Raw genomic sequence first — 6,555 nt, forward strand, 5'->3', positions numbered from 1 at the left:
CGGGCCTTGCATAGTTGGCTGAGAAGTGCGTTCTGGCTCTAGGTACGATATATAATATATATATATATATATATATATATATATATATATATATATATATATATATATATATATATATATGTCGTACCTAGTAGCCAGAACTCACTTTTTGGCCTACTATTCAAGGCCCGATTTGCCTAATAAGCCAAGTTTTCCTGAATTAATATATTTTTTCTAATTTTTTTCTTATGAAATGATAAAGCTACCCATTTCATTATGTATAAGGTCAATTTTTTTTATTGGAGTTAAAATTAACGTAGATATATGACCGAACCTAACCAACCCTACCTAACCTAACCTAACCTATCTTTATACGTTAGGTTTGGTTAGGTAGCCGAAAAAGTTAGGTTAGGTTAGGTTAGGTAGGTTAGGTAGTCGAAAAACAATTAATTCATGAAAACTTGGCTTATTAGGCAAATCGGGCCTTGCATAGTAGGCTGAGAAGTGCGTTCTGGCTACTAGGTACGACATATATATATATATATATATATATATATATATATATGTCGTACCTAGTAGCCAGAACGCACTTCTCAGCCTACTATGCAAGGCCCGATTTGCCTAATAAGCCAAGTTTTCCTGAATTAATATATTTTCTCTAATTTTTTTCTTATGAAATGATAAAGCTACCCATTTCATTATATATGAGGTCAATTTTTTTTATTGGAGTTAAAATTAACGTAGATATATGACCAAACCTAACCAACCCTACCTAACCTAACCTAACCTATCTTTATAGGTTAGGTTAGGTTAGGTAGCAGAAAAAGTTAGGTTAGGTTAGGTTAGGTAGGTTAGGTAGTCGAAAAACAATTAATTCATGAAAACTTGGCTTATTAGGCAAATCGGGCCTTGTATAGTAGGCTGAGAAGTGCGTTCTGGCTACTAGGTACGACATATATATATATATATATATATATATGTCGTACCTAGTAGCCAGAACGCACTTTTCAGCCTACTATGCAAGGCCCGATTTGCCTAATAAGCCAAGTTTTCATGAATTAATTGTTTTTCGACTACCTAACCTACCTAACCTAACCTAACCTAACTTTTTCGGCTACCTAACCTAACCTAACATATTTAGATAGGTTAGGTTAGGTTAGGTAGGGTTGGTTAGGTTCGGTCATATATCTACGTTAATTTTAACTCCAATAAAAAATAATTGACCTCATACATAATGAAATGGGTAGCTTTATCATTTCATAAGAAAAAAAATAGAGAAAATATATTATTTCAGGAAAACTTGGCTTATTAGGCAAATCGGGCCTTGCATAGTAGGCTGAGAAGTGAGTTCTGGCTACTAGGTACGACATATATATATATATATATATATATATATGTCGTACCTAGTAGCCAGAACTCACTTTTCAGCCTACTATTCAAGGCCCGATTTGCCTAATAAGCCAAGTTTTCCTGAATTAATATATTTACTATAATTTTTTTCTTATGAAATGATAAAGCAACCCTTTTCTCTATGTATGAGGTCAATTTTTTTTTATTGGAGTTAAAATTAACGTAGATATATGACCGAACCTAACCAACCCTACCTAACCTAACCTAATCTATATTTATAGGTAAGGTTAGGTTAGGTAGCCAAAAAAAGCTAGGTTAGGTTAGGTTAGGTAGGTTAGGTAGACGAAAAAACATTAATTCATGAAAACTTGGCTTATTAGGCAAATCGGGCCTTGAATAGTAGGCTGAGAAGTGCGTTCTGGCTATTAGGTACGACATATAATATATATATACATATATATATATATATATATATATATATATATATATAATATATAATATATATATATATATAATATATATATATATATATATATATATATATATATATTGCTTACACATCTTCGACATCTGAAACTGAATAGAGCTTACACATCTTCGATTTTATATCTACATTTGGGTGAGGTGGATGAGGTGAAAACAAACTTTCAACAATGGGTATTGAATAGGTATTAAATTCAAACACAAGACAGAATACGAAACAACGGGTATTGAATGGAAGTAATTGTAGAAAGCCTATTGGTCCATATTTCTTAATGTTTCTATATTGGAGCGGAGTCTTGAGGTGGGTAGAATATAGTTGTGCATTAATTGGCTGTTGATTGCTGGTGTTGACTTCTTGATGTGTAGTGCCTTACAGACGTCGAGCCGCCTGCTATCGCTGTATCTATCGATGATTTCTGTGTGTGGAGTGGAGTTGGAAATCCTGTTGGACGACATATTCGACCTCGAGACACAAAAGAAGGTCACTACCAAAGACACCTTGCAAGCAGAACTTATTGCGGAAGGAGGAAAGAATCGAGGCAATTACAGAAGCACCATACTGTCCCCCGAGCTCAAAGCGGCAGCTAAAAGCCTTCGTGAGAACAAGGAGATAGTTGTCAGGAGAGGCGACAAGTCGCCAATATACGTCATTCTTAAAAAAGACGAATATCTGGCGAAAATGAACCTCATACTCTCTGACCAAACTAAATTCCAAAGGGTAACGAAGGACACTACAGCCGAATTAAAAGCAAAGGTCAACAAACTGATCGAAACTGTGAACGCCAAGAAATCCGGATTCCACCTGCCAAAGATTATTGGGGAATATAAACCTGGATATGCATATGGAAATGTCAAGACACACAAGCCTGGAAACCCACTTCGGCCAATCATTAGCCAGATACCCACACCCACGTACAGACTGGCGAAGCGACTCAACGGCCTGCTGGCTCCTTATGTCCCTTGCGCCTTCAGCCTGAAGTCTCCAAAGGAATTTGTTGACTTACTGCGGGGCGCACGGGCCACAGGGATAAGAGCCTCGTTGGACGTAGAATCACTGTTCACCAACATACCTGTGGACGAGACAATCGGGATGATAGCCGACAGAGTGTATCGTGATCCAGCCTGTACTCCTCTTGACATACCAGAAAATATTCTAAGGAAACTACTCCAAGCTTGTACTAAAGAGGCACCCTTCTTGAGCCCGGATGGGCACATGTATAAGCAAGTAGATGGGGTTGCCATGGGTTCTCCCCTAGGTGTCCTGTTTGCAAACTTCTACATGGGTACCATCGAGCAAAAAGTCCTAGTCGACATGAACTTGAAACCGGCAATATACTGCAGGTATGTTGACGACATTTTTACACAGGTACCTGATGTCAGACATCTGCAGGAGCTGAAGGAGGCGTTTGAGCAGAGTTCCGTGCTGCGATTCACTTACGAGATGGAAAAGGATGGGAAGCTGCCCTTTCTAGATGTAACAGTCATGGAAAAGAGCGGAGGTTTCCATACTGCAGTCTACACTAAGGAAACGAACATAGGAATGTGCCTAAATGCCAACAGCGACTGCCCAGACAGGTACAAAAGGAGTGTTGTTAAAGCATATGTCGACCGTGCTCTCAGCCACAGCTCAGAATGGAAGCAAGTCGACGAACAACTCTGTAGGTTAAGGCAGGTCCTAGTCAACAATGGCTTCTTCAATGGTTTCGTCGAAGACCTCATAAGAAGGAAAGTGAAACGCCATGCAACCTCTGAAGAAACAACTAACACAACACCTATACCCCCTATTAGACTATTTTACAGGAACTTCTTTTCCACAGCTCATAAAACGGAGGAAAGGGTCCTGAAAGATATTGTTAATAGAAACGTTATCCCTACAGACAAAAATCAGAGGATACAACTGACGATTTACTATAAAACCAGAAAAACGACCAGCCTACTCATGAGAAACTCTCCAGACACAAAGCAGAACGCTTTAAAGGAGACCAACGTCGTCTATGCCTTCAAATGCCCTCTTGGGGACCGTAAGCTCCAAAAAACCCAGTATATAGGCAAGACAACAACATCTCTTTCTAGGCGTTTAACGATGCAAAAGCAAGAGGGCTCCATTAAGGAACATATAATCTCTTCCCACAACCAAACCATCGCCAGAGAAATCCTAGTAAACAACACAGAAATCATCGATAGATACAGCGATAGCAGGTGGCTTGACGTTTGCGAGGCACTACACATTAAAAAGTCAACACCAGCAATCAACAGCCAATTAATGCACAACTATATTCTACCCACCTCAAGACTCCGCTCCAATATAGAAGCATCAATAAATATGGACCAATAGGCTTTCTACAATAACTTCCATTCAATACCCATTGTTTCGTGTTCTGTCTTGTGTTGATGAAATTAATACCCTATATATATATATATATATATATATATATATATATATATATATATAATATATATATATATATTATATATATATATATATATATGACAATGTCAGACCACGGAGGAAAAATGAAACAGGAAATTTCCTTAAGTACTTTCGTATATTAAATACATCTTCAGAAGGACCTTCTGAAGATGTATTTAATATACGAAAGTACTTAAGGAAATTTCCTGTTTCATTTTTCCTCCGTGGTCTGACATTGTCACATTCTTAATCACGTGTTTATTTTCGTGATATACACATATATATATATATATATATATATATATATATTATATATATATATATATATATGTGAATAAGCCTGAATGGTCCCCAGGACTATATGCAACTGAAAACTCACACCCCAGAAGTGACTCGAACCCATACTGCCAGGAGCAATGCAACTGCTATGTACAGGATGCCTTAATCCGCTTGACCATCATGACCGGACATAAGGAAGTGATAGACGAAGCTATTTGAACCACTTCCCCATCGGCACTCGGATGGTAATATTGGGCATAGCATTTTATCAAATCACCTCATTCTTTGGGGCACATCAGATTAAAGCGTCCTGTACATACCAGTTGCGTTGCTCCTGGCAGTATGGGTTCGAGTCACTTCTGGCTTGTGAGTTTTCAGTTGCATATAGTCCCGGGGACCATTCAGGCTTGTTCGCGTTTGTGTTCCTCAAGTGTGCCCCAAAGAATGAGGTGATTTGATAAAATGCTATGCCCAAGATTACCATCCGAGTGCCGGTGGGGAAGTGGTTCAAATAGCTTCGGCTATCACTTCCTTATGTCTAGTCGTGATGTCAAGCGGATTATGGCGTCCTGTACATACCAGTTGCGTTTCTCCTGGCAGTATGGTTTTGAGTAACCTCTGGGGTGAGTTTTCAGTTGCATATAGTCCTGGGGACCATTCAGGCTCATTCACATTTGTGTTCCTCACGTATGTCCTAAAGAATGATGTGATTTGATAAAATGCTATGCCCAATATTACTATTTGAGTGCCGGCGGGGAAGTGGTTCAAATAGCTTCGGCAATCACTTCCTTATGTCCGATCGCAATGGTCAAGCGGATTAAGGCGTCCTGTACATACAAGTTGCATTGCTCCTGGCAGTATGGGTTCGAGTCACTTCTGGGGTGTGAGTTTTCAGTTGCATATAGTCCTGAGGACCATTCAGGCTTGTTCACATTTGTGTTCCTCACATGTGCCCCCAAAAAATGAAGTAGTTTGATAAAATGCTATGCCCAAGATTACCATCCAAGTGCCGTTGGGGAAGTGGTTCAAATAGCTTCGACTATCACTTCCTTATGTCCGGTCGTGATGGTCAAGTGGATTAGGTGTCCTGTACATACCAGTTGTGTTGCTCCTGGTAGTATGGGTTCGAGTCACTTCTGGGTTGTGAGTTTCCAGTTGCATATAGTCCTGGGGATCATTCAGGCTTGTTCGCATTTGTGTTCCTCACATGTGCCCCAAAGAATGAGGTGATTTGATAAAATGCTATGCCCAAGATTACCATCCGAGTGCAGGCGAGGAAGTGGTTCAAATAGCTTCGGCTATCACTTCCTTATGTCCGGTCGTAATGGTCAAGCAGATTAAGGTGTCCTGTACATACCAGTTGCATTGCTCCTGGCAGTATAACTACTGCATTTGACTTATCAGCCTTGGTAATGTGTAATGAGTTATCATTTTTTAAATGTTTGAGCGCATGAGTAAATCGACTTGGACAATTAAGAACAGAATTGTTAAGTAAAACGCTATACATCATACCCTTGCACACATTAATATCTTCAACTGAGACATCACTATTCTTTTCGAGATTGCTGAAACGTTTGGCAATATCTACAAATATTACTTTTCCGTTAGACGTAGCAAAGCTCAGGCCATATCCTAATGCAGTAATCGTGTTGTTATCACGTTGTCTATCCGAGAGGACGATAACAAAATTCCGGTTGGGGTGTTTATTCCAGTTACTTGAATAAGTCTCTTCAATTTGAAATCAAGTTTAGTACTCACCTTTCTGAAGGCAGAACTCAAACTAATATAACAATAATCCATCAAACAACGGTTTCATTCAGGTGGAATGGCTTGGAGAAAAGCATACTTACAGTTATCCACCACTTTAAAACATTCACGAAGTTCTAATTTCTCCGAACTTCTAAACTTCAAATTTTTTGTTGGATCTATGATGGGTACTGGGGCTGCACAAGCATCCCACTGATTTGAAAATTCAATGAAAACTGGATCGTATATTCCAGCTAAATCACTCAGGGGTTCTGGAAGGACATCTCGAACGAGGTCGTGCAATGCAT

The sequence above is a fragment of the Procambarus clarkii genome, chromosome 32, assembly GCF_040958095.1.
Source record: "Procambarus clarkii isolate CNS0578487 chromosome 32, FALCON_Pclarkii_2.0, whole genome shotgun sequence".
NCBI classification, from domain to species: Eukaryota; Metazoa; Arthropoda; class Malacostraca; order Decapoda; family Cambaridae; genus Procambarus; species Procambarus clarkii.